Source organism: Dreissena polymorpha, chromosome 1 (assembly GCF_020536995.1).
Source record: "Dreissena polymorpha isolate Duluth1 chromosome 1, UMN_Dpol_1.0, whole genome shotgun sequence".
Classification (NCBI taxonomy): domain Eukaryota; kingdom Metazoa; phylum Mollusca; class Bivalvia; order Myida; family Dreissenidae; genus Dreissena; species Dreissena polymorpha.
In genome coordinates this window covers 89,511,763-89,530,369 of record NC_068355.1, presented here as the reverse complement: position 1 = coordinate 89,530,369, position 18,607 = coordinate 89,511,763, and the positions used below count along the sequence as shown (strand labels likewise).

General features: G+C 36.2%; 1 long non-coding RNA gene across 1 annotated transcript; it reads right to left on the bottom strand.

The window, feature by feature from the left end:
* Nucleotides 1-7,518: 7,518 nt before the first annotated feature.
* Nucleotides 7,519-13,364, bottom strand: LOC127840043 (uncharacterized). Its single transcript, XR_008030373.1, has 4 exons — nucleotides 13,275-13,364; nucleotides 11,014-11,094; nucleotides 9,179-9,330; nucleotides 7,519-8,795 (listed from the first exon to the last, which is right to left on the bottom strand). It is a non-coding gene; the product is annotated as an uncharacterized LOC127840043 (long non-coding RNA).
* Nucleotides 13,365-18,607: the final 5,243 nt, after the last annotated feature.

Here is an 18,607-nt window from a genome sequence, read left to right as displayed (position 1 = left end):
AACTTACATACATGGTAGCTATGAGCATATGTGCGACGGTGATAGTGACGGAATTTTGATCTGAACCCTGGGTCAAAAGTTATGGGGGTTGGGGCGGGGCCGGGTCAGAGAATTTCACTCATTTTTTATGTTATTTTACATTAACTTCTTTATTTCTACACCGATTTTCTTCAAATTGATACTGAGCCTCTCTTATGACAATACGGTCAATCTCAACTATGCATGACCCCATTACCAACCCTGGGGCGCCCCGGCCACATAGGCCACGCCCACCCAAAATTGCCTTTTAGTATATTTTTTTCATTTCTACACCGATTCACTTCAAATTGATACTGAACCTCTCTTATGACAATACGGTCAATCTCAGCTATGCATTGCCCAATTACCAACCCTGGGGCGCCCCGCTCACATAGGCCATGCCCACATAGGCCACGCCCACCTAAAATTGCCTTTTACTATAATTTCTTCATTTTTACACCGATTCACTTCAAATTGATACTGAACCTCTCTGATGACAATACAGTTAATCTCAACTATGCATGGCCCCATTACCAACCCTGGGGTGCCCCGCCCACATAGGCCGCGCCCACCCAAAATTGCCTTTTACTATATGTTTTTCATTTCTACACCGATTCACTTTAAATTGATACTGAACCTCTTTTATGACAATACGGTCAATCTCAACTATGCATGGCTCCATTACCAACCCTGAGGCGCCCCGGCCACATAGGCCACGCCCACCCAAAATTGCCTTTTACGAGAGATATGCCGATTAGAAAAATCGAGTTATTTCAATAGGACTGGCTCGGTCTGAAGCAGCATCGTCAAAAATGCAAGAGCCCGAGAACCAGAGTGAATTGCTTACGATACTAGGAATGCTTTTCTATGTTGCTAAATTCATTCCTGAATTGAGTGAACTGAATGCCCCTTTGCGAGACCTTAAAAATAAGGAAAATTGGAAATCGAAAAAAGAAGCTAGAGAAGCCTTTAAAAGGATCAATGAGGCTTTGACGTCAACCGAAGTTTTATGTTACTTTGACATATCAAAAGCGGCTACGTTAAGAGAAGACGCATCTATGGGATGTTTAGGAGGGGCAATAATTCAAAGTAATTGGGTACTAGCATATGCATCTCTGACAACAGCAGAACAGATGTATGGTCAAATAGAAAAATAAATGTTAGCGTAGTATTTGGCTGCGAGCGATTTCACAAACTAGTGTACAGGAATAAACGGATCAGGGTTGAATCCGATCACAAACTACTTCAATTGAAAAAGAGAAACAAACAATTGATGATGAGCTGATGGTACTCGTTGCAGAAACATGTGCATGTACAAATCATGAAAAAATATCGAAAAAATAACGATTGTAAACATCGTTGATGAACAGTTACAGATAGTATAACAAATAATCGCATCATGATGGCCAGAAGCGCGCGATGAATTGCAGGATGATGCAATACCATTTTGGGAATTGAGAGATGAATTGTAAATGTACAATGGCGTATTGTACAGAGGTCAGCGTGTCTGCATTCCAATGAGTCTGAAACAATGAGAGCTATACACAAGTCACATCTTTGAATTGTGGATGGCAGAGAAGGACCAAATAGTGGGTCTATTAGCCTCATATAAATTTCTGTGAGAAGAGAACTTAATACACAATTTGTTGTTAGAAGAAAAAATACAGAATCTTGAAACATTAACCAATATTTTGATATAATAAAATAAATGTGCACATACAACGTCAAAAGTAGTATTTTTGATAATATGCTTTTAACCCATTCTGTCGGCTCTGTTTGTTTTTCCATTATTTGAAACGCTCCATATGGTCCAACTGCTCTTTCAATTCAACCCGTATAGTTACTGAAACTAAACGAGGTGAATGTACCAAAGGTGTCACTGTCTCATTAATCTTGCTGTCATACTCCCCTGGCAAACAACCAATTTGATCACCTAGAACATTACTGAATTCTTTTATTAGCTGCTCTATTTCCATCTTTTAACTGTTTATTCTCATGATGAGGCCTAGTTTCACTGCATCATCTCTGCTCAACAGATTTAAGCTGTCCGTCAATCACTAGAATGTTAAGTTGTTCTTGTATTCGCAGGGTAGTTATTTTTCCCAATTCTTTAACAGCGTTCCGCTTACATCATTTATGCGGGCATCGTTCTTTAATATTGGGAATCCCGCACAAAATTTCTAAGCGATTTGTCTCGAGAGCATGTTGCATTGTGCACCACTGTCTATCACCTAACACAAATATTTGTTTTTGACCCTCATGTTCACCGTCCACTCTTTGTGTCTCGTTTCATCGCCATTGTTTTTCCTGTGTAAACATCATGTGTGGATGACTTATGTTCGAACATATCAGATAGTTCGTCTCCTTCTGCGTGGTGTACAACGTCGAACGTTAGCTTGACCACTATCATAGCCACAGCTTGGCCTAGTACTAGCGCAAAACTGTCAACGACCTCAAGTTGTTGCACGTCCGCTTCAATATATTGACGCCTTAAAATGTACCTTGTTAACACGTACATCGCATCTTTTGTCGACTGCTGGACATTGTTTGACATGATACTGTTTGGTCTTGCACCACGTTGGTCATATTTATCCGGACGCGCCACGTTTACTGCTGGATGTTCTTGTAGTCTTAATGCGAGCGTTTGTTAGTTCCATGTGACGACACGTTTAAATCACCCTCTCCAAATTTAATTGGTCTGCTGGAATTTCCATGAGCTTTTCCGAACACTTTTTGTCATTTATCCCATTAATAATCATGTCACATATGAAACCATCCTATTGCGCTCCTAATCGGCAGTACTCGGCTTTTCGTTGCAATTCTGTTATATAATCCATAACAGATAATTGACCTCTTGAGAAATAGGCTATGGCACGTAGTAATCGACATTCATTTTGGAAAACAACAAAAAGTGCAACTTTTAAACATGAGCACCGCATAACAGGTGCCACGCACGGCTGCGAAAGCTTGTCAGATTTTTTTTTAGAGGTCACAGTGACCTTGACCTTTGACCTAGTGATCCAAAATGGGTGTGGCATGTAGAACTCATCAAGGTGTATCTACATATGAAGTTTCAAAGTTGTAGTTGGACGCCCTTTGATTTTAGAGGCAATGTTAAGGTTTTTATTAAAGTTTTATATAAGAGGTCACAGTGACATTGACCTTTGATCTAGTGACCCAAAAAATGGGTGTGGCGTGTAGAACTCATCAAGATGCATCTTCATATGAAGTTTCAAAGTTGTAGGTGAAAGCACTTTGATTTTAGAGCCTATGTTAAAGTTTGATATTAGAGGTCACAGTAACCTTGACCTTTGACCTAGTGGCCCAAAAAATGAGTGTGGTGTGTAGTCCTCATCAAGGTGCATCTACATATGAAGTTTCAAAGTTGTAGGTGGAAGCACTTGGATTTTAGAGCCAATGTTAAGGTTTTAGCATGACGCCTACGGCGGACGAGCTGGCTATGACAATAGCTCGGGTTTCCTACGAAAACAGCCTCGCTAAAAATCTTCACATTCTAGTTATCAGCAACAAATTAAACAAAGAGATTGGCTTAATTATTTAGACCAATTATTATTTCGAGAAAATATGATTTTAATTATAACTTCTGAAGAAGCTGCTTTACCTGAATATCTTTTAGTTCTAAATAGCCCTATAACACACGAAGAAATAATGATAAGTATTAAAAAATGGGAAGGGCGCAGGAGTTTGGTCGTATATGTGCAGAGTTTTATTTTAAACAAAAGAGATTGCCAAGCAATATGGTCCCCTACCGGTGAAACTCCACCATTGTCAGAATTATTTTTTTATATATTTGTTGCCATAGCAACCAGAATTCTTGACGTAGGATCGAAATGAAATGACGTGCATAATCCCCATATTGCCATCTATCCATGTTTCAAGTTTCATGAAAAAATAAAGTCCTATGATGGGATATTGCACTATGAACTGTTTGATATAAGCGAAAAAAAGGTTTAAAAGGAAAACTATATACGGTCATTCTTCATTTAATTCATAAAATGAGTCATCCCTTTACCTAAGTGACAGGTGCCATCAAGGAATTTTTATTACTGAAGATATTCCAAAACAAGAGGGCCTGAAAGGCCCAAAGTCGCTCACCTGAGAAAAAAGAAATGACCTGTTCTTTGCAGCCCAAGATATCAATAGAACAAATTTTCTAACCAAGTTTCATGAAGAATGAACAACAAATGGCCCCATGGCGGAAATGTTTTTCAACAGACTGGAACCATTTTTGAACTACGCAAGTGAATCTGTCACGGGACGGTTACGAGTTATGTAACTGTGTGAGCACTTATGTAATACGGAAATATTTATCGAGTCTAATTAAAGAACGCTTATTTCTAACACACTTACTGGTTTTAATTCAATTAACTAAAGGCGTCCAGTCAGATACGCCTGAATACACTCAAAGAATTAATCAATAAGTGAAAACCAAAGCAGCTTTAATGAAAATAACTAGCTTTAGTCTCAAGAATCTATGCATCGTTAAAAATGAACAAATACAGCAAATACCTTAATGAATGTAAAAAGAAGTTCACAATCTGACAAAAAAATGATATAAATATTAGTTACTATTAGTCTAGAAGTTGCTTCAAAAATTTTGTTTATAAAATAAGTCTAACTTAATCTAAAGAACACAATTTATGGAAAGTGGAAAACTCCAGTGACTCAAATGTAACAAATAAGAAGAATTTACAAAAGTTATTTCAATCAAAAGAGTCTTTCTAATTTAGAAAATGCCAAATAACAAAGTTGCCATGGAAACAGTTTCATAGCACAGTAGTCTGCTAATTACACCAAAACACAGTAGGTTAACTTTGCTTATCAGTAAAGATCAAAGATAAGGCTCTACAGTGCATTAGTACATGTATATTTATTTTATGACATAGCTTTATTAAATTGCATGCAAACTACTGTCTTTATGTACACCACATTTTATGAAAGAAGTCCCAGGTTTATGCAAGGGAGTTAATTATAAGTTAACTATTAGAAAGTATGTACAGGTTATCTTTCTTTAACATAATGGCTTATCACAACTAGACTGTTCAAATGCTTTCACAATATACATATAGAGAAAAATGCCCCACCCCCTGGCGGCCATGTTTTTCCACCGATCTGGACCATTTTCGAACTCAACCGTCATATCCAGAAAACACATGTTCTGACCAAATTTCATGAAGATTGGAACAAAAATGTGACTTCTAGAGTGTTCACATGTTTTCACTATTTACATGTAGAGAAAAGTGCCCCGCACCCTGGCGGCAATGTTTTTTCACCGATCTGGACCATTTTCGAACTCGTCCGAGATAACAATGAAACCAATGTTTTGACCAAGTTTCATGATGATTGGGCAAAAATTGTGCCTTCTAGAGTGTTCACAAGGTTTCTCTATAACCATATAAGGAATACTGCCCCGCCTCCTGGCGGCCATGTTTTTCAACGGACCGGAACCATTTTTTAACTCAACCAACACATCATTTAGACAAACATTTTGACAAAGTTACATGAAGATTTGGCATCAAATGTGACTTCTACAGTGTTCACAAGGTTTTTTTTCGTTTTTTTTACCTAGTGACCTAGTTTTCGACCCAACATGACCCAGTTTCGAACTCAGTCGAGGTATCAATGGGACAAATGTTCTGACCAAGTTTCATGAAGATCGGACAATAAATGTGGCCTCTGGAGTGTTCACAAGGCCAATGTTGACGCCGCACGACGCACGACGGACAAAAGGCCATCACAAAAGCTCCCCATGAGCAAAGCTCAGGTGAGCTAAAAACAATATATATTATTTGCAGATGATATTGCCAGTTGTTCTTAAACCGCTATTGAACTACAGCGTCAATTGAATAGTATTTTTGATATTTTGCCAAATAAGTGGAATGACTGTAAATGAAAAGAAAATCGAAACAAGGGCTGTTTGTAAAACATGCATGCACCCCATATGGGCTGTCCGTTGTAGTGGCAGCCATTGTGTGAATACGATTTTTGTCACTGTGACCTTGACCTTTGACCTAGTGACCTGAAAATCAATAGGGGTCATCTGCGGGTCATGATCAATGTACCTATGAAGTGTCATGATCCTAGGCAAAAGCGTTCTTGAGTTCTCATCCGAAAATCATTTTACTATTTCGGGTCACCGTAACCTTGACCTTTGACCTAGTGACCTCAAAATCAATAGGGGTCATCTGCGAGTCATGATCAATCTACCCATGAAGTTTCATGATCCTAGGCGTATGCGTTCTTGAGTTATCATCCGGAAACCATTTTACTATTTCGGGTCACTTGGACCTTGACCTTTGACCTAGTGACCTCAAAATCAATAGGGGTCATCTGCAAGTCATGATCAATCTACCCATGAAGTTTCATGATCCTAGGCGTATGCGTTCTTGAGTTATCATTCAAAAACCATTTTACTATTTCTGGTCACCGTGACCTTGACCTTTGACCTAGTGACCTCAAAATCAATAGGGGTCATCTGCGAGTCATGATCAATGTACCTATGAAGTTTCATGATCCTAGGCCCAAGCGTTCTTGAGTTATCGTCTGACAACCACCTGGTGGACGGACAGACCGACCGACCGACCGACAGACCGACATGAGCAAAGCAATATACCCCCTCTTCTTAGAAGGGGGGCATAATAATTGTATTCAGAAATGGTGGCCCATTGCAGTCATATAACAGTTGGTTCTATATTCGAAATCGTGTAAATGTTACACCGGTGTACAAATACATGGGTTTACTGTTTACTCCTAAATTAAGTTAGTCCAAGGCTAAAGCTAAGTTGGCAACATGGTTGGAAATGCAAGGAAAAAAAAACATTAATGCGATAAAAAAATACCAATGCTGTTTTGAAAATTTTGAAAGGAAATTGCATTATTCATATATTTATTAATGCGCAAAGCACAAGCATCAAACTATTCACAACTCGTGTATGTATAATGTGACATGTCTGTTTAGTGTATTTTTGGCCATTGGCCTTTAATTACGAAATAAATTGTCTTGTAGTGTTCAGAAAGTCCGGACCTGTCACTTAATTTGTTTTAAGTTGTGGACACCAAAATGATTAACAAACTTTACTAGCACAGTCTCTAAATCATATCTTTCTTCTGCGGGCCTGTGTGCAATACCCCTGTCTTCATCTGCTAACACTTCTGGCACCCATACAAACGAATCATAAATTTTGACACATTCGCGACGCTTATTGGATAATAATACTCCCAACTTTTCGACGCCCTGGTTTGTCATGCAGACATAATGTTGCCAGGTGAATTAGAAAATAACGTTCGTCAATCTCCCAACCTGCGGCTCTCGCACCTGCTGAATTAAACTCCGGCAAATTTCTAATTCCTTTTGTAGACGTAATGTTCCCAGTTGTCTAAAACTTCATCAATTAATGTCTAGCATCAATTGTTTTCTGTATTCAAGCTATATTCACAACCATTCTAACACAATAAAATTAATTAAAACTCGTGAATGGGTAACTCACAACATACTTTATTAATAGATTCACACAGATCAAAGACCTATAGAATACATGTATTTTATATGTTTGCACAGATATAAACCTCAATACAAAGAACTCATGACTGCATGCTTGAAGTTGAACAAGACAATACGAGTTGTGTCCCTTACACTACAAAACAATTTTGATTTCCACTTATTCTTTTTAATATTACTATTTTTAAATAAAAAAGTGCTAAAAATTCCAGATTTGTTTATAATTATATTTGATCTTGCTGTCAATTGTAACAGTGAAACATCAATTTGAGTGGACTTAAATATTAACATTCTGAGAACAGACAAGTACACTTGTGCATATTATTGTCTGTTGATTGTTCCACTTTGGGCTAGGGACACAGTCAAGTTTCATTTTGATAATTAATTTGCTGAAATTGGTTCTAATGGCGATTTTAATCAACGACAACAAAACAATGCATCGAAAACAATGATAGTATAAAAAATTCTCATTGTGTTTTTTTTTCACGGCAAATAATATTGTATATAATCTGAACATGAAAACTGGTCGAGCCCTGGTGTTAATCAACCCATCTCTTATGTAATATGATTATTTATGACAGCTTGAAAAAAAGTATTGTTCCAAGAAATGCTTATGAAATCCATTTAAAAACTCGTACATGGACAGCAACTATAAGTGGAGACTTCAAGTATCATTTTACATCAGCAAAGAAAGCTTGAATTCATTAGCCTATTGTTCTAGGAACATTTCTATTTGGCTGCAAGTTATATAAGAGTAAAATTTGGAACACTGACATTCACAAAAAATATTAATTGAGACTATATTGCGATGTGTTATTGCAAATTAGCTTCAGAACATGGGAAAATATTTATTGAATGATACGCCTTTGGTGTCTGTTATTGATATTCTGGAACCGTTTATCTTAACATGCATTATATTTTGTTTATCTCTTTTTTTAAACAATTATATAGACATATTGGTGTTAACTGGAGATAAAATCGACAAAAACACTCATGTGTAGAAAGGGCAATAAAATCAATGCTATTATTCAAGGAAATTAGCAGCCAACCGGAACACAATTGTATTTGCATTATTGGAGTCACAGGTGTGCTCAAACCCACTGAACAGTGTGCAGCTCTGTGTGGCCTGATCGGACAGTGATGTCACACATGCTAATTCTATTTGACGAGGACAAACGCACACATGATTTTCTCACAACCTTGAAGACTCTTCTTACAAGAGGATTCGCCATGGTAACACCAGTGATAACCCAGAAGTCTAAAAAAAAAAACAAAGGGGTCTATGTTGAGAGGACATGAATCAAAAACTGGGTTAAAACATGTGCGCAAAGTGTCATCCCAGATAAGCCTGTGCAGTCCGCACAGGCTAATCAGGGACGACCCTCTCCACCTAAACTTGATTTTGGTAAGGAGGGCCTGAAACTAAAAATACCATAAAAGCAGAAAGTGTCGTCCCTGATTAGCCTGTGCGGACTGCACAGGCTAATCTGGGACGACACTTTCCGCACATGCATTAAGCCCAGTTTTCTCAGAACGTGGCCCAAATTAAGTTTCTCATGAACATTAATGTATAACAAGATCCTAGTAGAGAAAGCAACCACTTATTATAATTATCATAATCTGACATAAAGCTATTCTTACAGGGTGTCCTTGGTTGGGGGTATCCTTTGACTGTGACTTTGCAGAGTTTCAGTGTGTGGGTCTGCCTGTATCCTGACATATCTATACAGCCCCTTGTCATTGAGACTCCACGTGGCTGGGCTGGTTAAAGATAGGTTCATGATACTCCCCGCCTGTATAATATTGAAATTAACAAGATGCGTTTGTGAAACACAATGTCCGCCTATATGACGTTTGACTTTGAAGGATGACCTTGACCTTGTAAAGGATGACCTTGACCTTGACCTTTCACCACTCAAAATGTGCAGCTCCATGAGATACACATGCATGCCAAATATCAAGTTGCTATATTCAACATTGCAAAAGTATTCATAAAATAAGCGATTTGGGCCACATATATTTGACCTCTGACCTTGAAGGATGACCTTGACCTTTCACCACTCAAAATGTGCAGCTCCATGAGATGCACATGCATGCCAAATATCAAGTTGCTATCTTCAATATTGCAAAAGTAATTATAAAATAAGCGATTTGGGCCACATATATTTGACCTCTGACCTTGAAGGATGACCTTGACCTTGACCTTTCACCACTCAAAATGTGCAGCTCCATGAGATACACATGCATGCCAAATATCAAGTTGCTATCTTCAATATTGCAAAAGTATTCATAAAATGAGCGATTTTGGCAATATATATTTGACCTCTGACCTTGAAGGATGACCTTGACCTTGACCTTTCACCACTCAAAATGTGCAGCTTCATGAGATACACATGCATGCCAAATATGAAGTTGCTATCTTCAATATAGCAAAAGTTATTGCAAAATGTTAAAGTTGGCGCAAACAGACAGACCAACAGACAGACCAACAGACAGGGCAAAAACAATATGTCCCCCACTACTATAGTGGGGGACATAAAAAGACATTTTGACAGAATGCCACATAATACAAGCATAATGCCATATAATGTTAGAAATAATTACATGTAGTAGTAGATGGACATGGAACATTTAACTGCCAGTTTAACCCTTATTTTTAATCAGTTTTTTTCTGTAATTTTTTATCCTTAGCGAACCAAGGTGAAAGCTACCAGAATAGCCAAGCTTTTTTTTGTTTCAACCAGGAATAATACATTTTATTTATCTAAATTTGCTTATAACATCAATCAAAAGGACATGTAACTATGAAAAGATATCAAACAAATAATGCAATATCTTTATTATTTAAACATAAATATTTAATTATTTAATTACATAATTAATGCGTTTTGACTATAAAAACATTTAAGCTCTTCATATGCATCATTCAATTTTGTGTGTTGTGACTTCATACATAAATATTACGTCACATGAGTATGTGCATGCAGTAGTCACTGGCGGTTGAGGTTGAAAAAAAGTGGTTTCTGTATACATGTCTTTTAAGAAAAATCATTTTTATTGAATTTAAAAGCATGTTTATATGCTTAACTGTGTAAACTTTACACAGATGATTATGATATGTACATATTGTTTTAAAATGTATAACAATTAGTCCTCAAAAGCTAGGCACAAAGCGAGAGTGATATTTTTTAATCAAACTAGACTGAAATTATGGAGTAGTAATTCACTTGTATCCTCCACTAATTCACTGCATGGCAAACATCAAAATAATGACATCATTTTACCAATTAACAGTGACAATTTAATTAATTTATAATTGTCACTGTCATCACTTTAAATGTTTAAAACAGTTTTACTTGTTTGTGGTGTCAAAAGACTAAAGAATAGTGTCCAACATCAACAATTGAGACATTGTCACATTTGAATGAATGTACAATGTTCATAAATAGGTTCCTAAATGTTGCTTACTCACTTACTAGTATGTGTAAATAAACAGCATCTACGTCTACAAGCACATGGCCCTGAATGCCGATACGTTTTGAAATGCCCGATTTTATCTAAAACAAAAAAATAAAAGTTAAAAATTCGATTTGAAACCATCCTACCATCTTAACACACACTCACATGCAAATGCCCACACAAAGTTGCATCCCCACATAAAAGTACACAGCAGCAGACAAACAAAATACCCATCCCTGAAAAAAAGAGAAAAGAATCCTTCCATGTTTGGAGAAAGTATTTGTGGCCCATTCTCAGAGTATATTGAAGTGCACTGTACAGTTTCGAATTTTCAAAAACCTTCTTTCCAATAAACACCGGAAATCATGAGAATGATTGTCATAATAGTCAAGTATAACCATCAAATAAAGTTTGGTGGTGGGAGACATATGCCCCATAAACAGGGCTTTGAACTAGTGACCCTGATTTCAATAGGGGTCATCTACTGAGCAAGGCCATTGCACATGGGAAGTATCAAGCCAATCAGTGCATTTATCAAGACAATCGGTCAATTCGTTGACGAGTAATTGATCAGAAACTTTTTCACACTTATTGTTACTGTGACCTTGACCTTTGAACTAGTGACCCCAATTTAAATAGGGGTCATCTAGTGTCCAATTCTAATGCACATGTGAAGTATCGAGCCAATCTGTTGACGAATTAATCAGTTGTGTCATCGACCTTTGATCTAATAACCCCTATTTCAATAGAGGTCATCTACTGTCCAAGGCCAATGCACATGTGAAGTATCAAGCCAATCGGTCAATTGGTTGACGTGTTATTGATCGGAAACGAACTGGTCAACCGACATCCAGCAATACAATACAACCCCACTTCTTCGAAGGGGGGCATAATTAAAACTACTAAAAATTGAAAAAAAACACATGAACAATCAAGCACATCTTGAGGATTTGTCAATACTATGAGGAGGGCCGATACTATGAGAATAAGAAATAGCATCACCCTGGAATAAACATGACCAACTTTCCAATGAAAGCCAAATATTATGAAAATGATCGTCGTAAGACTCTTATTTTTCATTGATAAACAATAAATTAAATTAAAACATCTTATAATTGAATAACAATAATTTTTCAGCACTTCATGGGGGTTTTTTGTTAAGGTCGATTTACCCCCAAGACGTTTCCTCCCCTAGACGTTTCTCCCCCAAGACGTTTCCTCCCCAGATGTTCCCCCCCACTTTGGTTTAAGTGCAGACCTTTCCCCCCCAATAAATGTTTGATTGTTTGGTTGAAGTTTATTCTTGATTTATTACCAAAATGATTATTTTGTTTATGAAGTTTTCAATTAACTTTATTTATGAAGCAACTTGTTTGATTATTTTTTTGGTTTAACTGTGAATGGAATGCACGTAAATCATTAGTGTTGAGGAACTGTAGTTGTTTGTTGTTTTTAATCCAATTAATCCAATTAAATAGGGTCAATTGGTGAATTGATTAAATGGTTAAATCACATTTATATTAATTTCAAAACTATTTTCCTTGTAACAGTTAAATATGATAAATAAATAAACTATATAATTGTCAACAATTTTATTTTTTTCATGCATTTATATGTATGTAATTTGTAACATACTATTCCACTTACAATGACCATCAATGACCATCAAAGAACATCAAAGGTGTGTTTTTACTCAATTGATTAATACAATAGTTATAATTACTTTAATTTGTAACATACTATTCCATTTAAAATGACCATCAAAGAACATCAAAGTTTTGATTTTACTCAATTTTTCAATGAGCTTAATTAATGCAAGAACAATTTAAGGCACTTATAAAATCAAGTATAATAAGATCTATTTAATTGTTAAATTTGTTAGAGGCTTACCTAAACAACCATATAAAATCATTAATTAATATTTTAATTAGTCAGGACTCAACTAACATCAATTTTTTACACATAAAATGCACTCAATTAATATACTAATACTTTATTTTCACTTTATTACAAATAACTACTGCTAATATACATTTACATATTATGCAGACGTTTCAGCCCCATTTTGGGGGTGAAACGTCTGAGGAGGAAACGTCTGGGGAGGAAACGTCTTGGGGGAGAAACGTCTGCCACCCATATTAAGGGAGTGCGAATCAGGGTATGAAACATTGTTAGCTTCTGAATGAACTAATACAGGCTACTTAAACAGTTCTTCTACTCACAAAATCTCAACAAGATCAGTTCATAACTCTAACGATACGAGTGTTTAAATACTTACACAGTGTGACGGATAAGGATTAAAACTATATATTATTTTTAAATGCGTGAAGTATCTCTGTTTTGAGTAAGTAATATTTCAACATCGAAAGTACCCAAAGAAAAACTAACGTCAAGCAAAACGATTCCAACACAGTATTGAACTTTTAATAAAGGGATCTTTTCTCGTTTTGGTAAATTGACAAAATTGAAAAAAAGTTGTTTTAGATTCGCAAGTTTTCGTTTTAGTTATGATATTTGTGAGGAAACAGTAATACTGAACATTTGCCATGGTCTAATATAGCCATTATATTCATCTTTTGACGATTTAATAACCTGAAAATTATAAAGCGTTGCAACGCGAAACGATTGAATAATTTGGAGAGTTATGTTGTTGTCGTTTAATTTTGTGAAACTACAAAGATTGCTTATATATACTATTAAATATGTTCTCATACATACTTGGCAGGATGGCCGAGCCGTCTAATTGGTTTTTACTTCAGGAATCAGGGGATCACTGGTTCGAGCCCTGCTGCGGGCTACTTTTTTTCCTTTTTTTATTTTATTCTTGATGTTTTACTGGAGCTTTTTAGATCCAATGTTTACATTTATCAATATAAAGCATTTAATGACAAACTTCAAAACACGCCAAAATCTGTGAAAAGGCCCCTTTAAGTAAGGGACCTATTTAAGTTTATAATTGTGTTTATGTTTGTACCAAATTTTCGGGGGTCAACATGTCACATTCGTATCGTTAATTGGTATGGGCATACAGCAAAACCATACTGCGATACGATATACCATTGCACCAGAACGGATTGGACTTTAGGCTACGCGTTGAGTTACCATTACTCACCCGTTACTGTTACTATTTGTGTCCGCATTCTCGTTTATGATCATCCAGACACTCTCACACAAGCAGAAGTGTTATTTTTCTTAATTTTATCGATATATTAATCTTTGTTTAAAATACAATAATTCACCTGAAGGCCAAAGACGTTTTATGCCAAACATTGATAAAAATATTTGGTGTATGCATACACTAGGCTTAATTTAACAGATACATCTTATACCAATTTTCTTTGTAGACATATTATATTTCAAATGTATAATAACAACTCAAATATAACAGGTGATTAATTTATTAAACGGGGAAAACTTATACAAACTAATGTCAAAGAAGAGTTTATAATGTATTTTCTTGACCATTAACAAAACAGTGCATTTTCGAGTGTGTTTATTTAAACATCTTGCAAAAGTATTACCATTAATGGAAATCAGGGGGGCATGCGAATGCGGGAGCATACACCTTTAAAAAAACGCTATACCAATTCCAGTACTTGTGCACTTAATAGATTGTAAACAATGACGGTTGAAATCCGTACGTGGAAATTTTTCTGGTAACCAAGAGCGACGTCAACGTTCATGAAGCCTTTCATTCATAAATGTATATATGCGTCGGGTGTCAAAACCAGCATCAACGGATGTAAAATCTATTTGTGACCTGCATATTATCCGCTGCTGTGTGCACCCGCCAATTAGTTTAAAATCGGTAACCCGTTTAAAATGGATTCCGAACCGGTAAGTCGATTACATAACATCAGAACATAATATCCCTTCCAAAAAGGGCGCTATGCTGCTTAATAGTACACGTTTATTGCAAAAAAGTGAAGCTCACCACGTATAATGTCGCAGTTAATAACATATACAAGTTATGTTTCATCTTTTGTAATGTAGCTTGAGGTTTCGCATCTTTGAAAAGTATGAAAGAGGTATACATTTTAACAGAGGAAACGTTCTTTAAAACATTCATATCAATGGTAAATGCATTCACGACAGAAAGTTCGTGTATTATCTTCTTACATGGGTATGAGCTGTGTTGGTCATTTGGAAGTCATGTCCCAAAATGTGCTTAAAAGGAAGTCAGTTTCAAAAAGAGGGGTTAAACCTATAGATTTTGACAAACAATTATAAGAGATAAAACGGCGTCGGGAAAATGAAATAATCATGGTTTTAGTTATATTTTACCGTACACGCGCATCAATACTGTGTATTATAAGATAAAAGTCACGGAGACAACAGATTTGTGGACGGCGGTTTTCCTTCAATAACTTTATTATCCCGACGTCTACGATCTTGAAACAAAAAAACCCGAGGGAAGCACAAACAACGGAGAGCCGAAAGGTTGTATTTATTTAAAATAATTATAAATACAAAGGGGTTTACCGGGTGAAAATAGCCGGTCTTCCTTCAAGAAAAACCCAACAAACGACGCCATCTTTGAAGTTTTGTTCCAACTTTCTCGCTTAAACACGGTAAGCCCCCGTATACGCATGCCCTCTGGAAATGGTTGTAATCTATAACAAGGTTTAAAACTTTTTTAAGTATTCACCACAAAAAATATCTTTTTTTCCAAATGTTAATGCAATATCTCAATATCGAATGTATCGAATTGTTCGCGCTTTGAATGTATTTAATGGTACAGTCACAGGACATGAAGTTCGAGTTTTTTGACGCAGGCAAATCGAACGGCAGCGAAACATGCAAACACCAATTTAATAGTATTTTAATTGACATGACGCCTTATCAGTGATCGCTCCGCCCACTTAATCACGTGGCTCAGCGGGAAGAAAACCTAGACAAGCTAACACCAAAATGGCTTCTTTGCCTATAGACTGCATAGAGATTTACGCGATATTCCGGATAATTTTATGGACTTGTTTAACGCCATATTACACTTGTAAAGGGGTTGATTACCATTTAGTTATTCTGCAAATGCAAAAAATATACGATTAAAGAGAACATCAGCTATTTATAACGGGTAAATCGGTACATTAAACACGCTCTCAAACGCTTGCGCGCTTACCGAAATCGAACCCATTATTACGTGTAATGGTGGTATTTGCAATAAATTAACACTTCACCGGTATTTACCCGTGTTATTAACAAAATTATTACCGAAACATTCCCCCCTACCCGTGTATTTGACACGAAAAAGCGCTTTATAACTGGGAATTCGGTGAAGTTTTACGCGCTTTCTGACGCCGGGTGGGTACCTCAATCCCACATGTTATTGCGTATAAAAGTGATATTAATCATATTAAACATTGCTTATGGGACATTTATCAATCACTATAATTTAAAGCGCAAAAACAACATAGTAAGTTTGGACATTGTCTGATATAAAATTAGCGTTGTACGAAATGGAATACGTTCAGGCTATTATAAATTAATAAGGCTACCAGTATCAGACGCTCGCGCAGGTACCGACTTCCCCGAAGTTACCGCATTTATTGGTTAACTAATATCAGTAATAATAACTCTTTTACAATAGCATTGATCGATACGTCTTTATTAAAATAATAACAAAATGGTTTTCACTTGTTTCTGACACACACAGAAACGCGATTTTTAACGGGGATTTCGTAAAGTTACACGAATTGGGTACCAAAATTCTCAATTATTTTACATGCACACGTGACATAATACATACTTAATAATGCTTAGTTATTGCTTATATGACATTTCAAGTTTGTGAAATAAATTAATGTTCTATAAAGGGGTTATCGGTAATTCTTGAAGCTTCCACTCGCTCTTGTCAAGACCGCATTGCCGCGTTGGAAATGGTATAAATTTAATTCATCTAACTTATCTTTCTGGATACCAAATGTCAGAGTTGCATTAACCCTTTTTACACCGTTTTTGCCATATTTCATTTCCGTTTTTTAATCCGAACAAAATAAACGAAACTCGTTTAAAAAATGAGATCTAGGCATTCGAGCTCCTAGTGTGGATTAAAAGCGTTTATTGGTGACACCACATGAGTGCAAATGTGTAGATACCGTTAATAAGATAATATATCTTAGGCTTCATGCTGGGTTTTATTTCTCTTTAAGTAATGCAGATGAACCTCGCTTCTGACCTAGTAACTGATAAAGCTATTTTTAAAAAAGTGAAATATTATGTGATAATCAGATCGATAACATAAACTATTTAAATCTGCTAGTATATCCGATAAAATATATTATAATTGTCTTTGACAGTGTTGACGTTCAGTCGTTCGTGGTGACGACCGCATGTATTTATACATCTCTTACGCTTCTCAAGATCTCTTTTCGGCTTTGGAAACGATATAAATTAAATGTCACCAACTAATCTTTCAGGATATCGATTGTCCGAGTTACATAATCCCCATTGACACCGTTTAACCATTTTTAATCGTTTTTTTTAAAGAGGAAAACAAAAGAAACTCGTTGGAATAAAAGTGAACCTAAACATGTAGCTTGTCTAGAAAATGGCGGACAGGTCGTTGCTAACGAGTGCGCCCGATTAATCGATCGCTGATTGGTTGATCAATTCTAGTGGGCGGAGCGATCATAGATAAGGCGTCATGTCAATTATCCACCGGGTTGAGAATTTGCAAAAAAAAATCATGGCGGAAATTGAGGAAATTGACACTACGTATGATTAAAAAGATGAAACTTACTTTCTTAAAGTAATACTACCTATAATCAGGGTGCAGGGTCACGTGAGTTTGTGGGGTTCCGCCTTTTAACTTTAATTGATGTATACACGACACTGGCTCTTTTATGCACTAGATGAACTTCTTATTTTATGCACTAAAGATTTTTGCAAATTTATTTAAATAACTTGCGAAATGTGCAGAACTTAAGTTCTTAACGGTATGTTTACATTCTGTCCAGCCCTTGTGTAAAACTCAGGAAACCCCGTTGATTCTTCACCCTGCTAATACTAACTAATTCATACTTAACGCTAATTAAGTATCTTTAAAAAAGATATTTGACGTACCGGTATAATTTTAGGTCGGCTGTAAGGAAAAAACGAAGTAGCCAAGTTAAAGCGTAACGATGAAGACCTCCATCAGAAGCAGATTTGGTCTTTACACAAATATGCTCTGTCGCCTGGTTTGAGTCTTACAAAGAATGAACGGCAACATAATTATAATAATAAGTGTACTGGTGTCAATAGAGATGTAGATAAAATCTACGTTTCTGGTTTCAACGATCGAGCATTGTATTAAATTATTAAGCAAAGCACATGAAAAAAAAATTCAATATTTTCGCCTGAAATTAAATGCTTCATTTGTGTTTTGTCAATGTTTATTCCAAGCGAAGCGAAAAACTAAAAACTGTAACATGGCAGCTGAAAATGAACTGAAATGAATCGAAATTAGGCGTACTGTTCTTACTTAGCAACGTGCATTAAAGTTTAGTGCAGTGCATGTAATTTTTGTACAACATTACTTAAGGGAACTTATCAGATGAACACTTTCTAATTTCTTTTTTAGTTTTTGCAGAGTATTGAAATATAGGAAACATATCAAAAGGCTTTCCG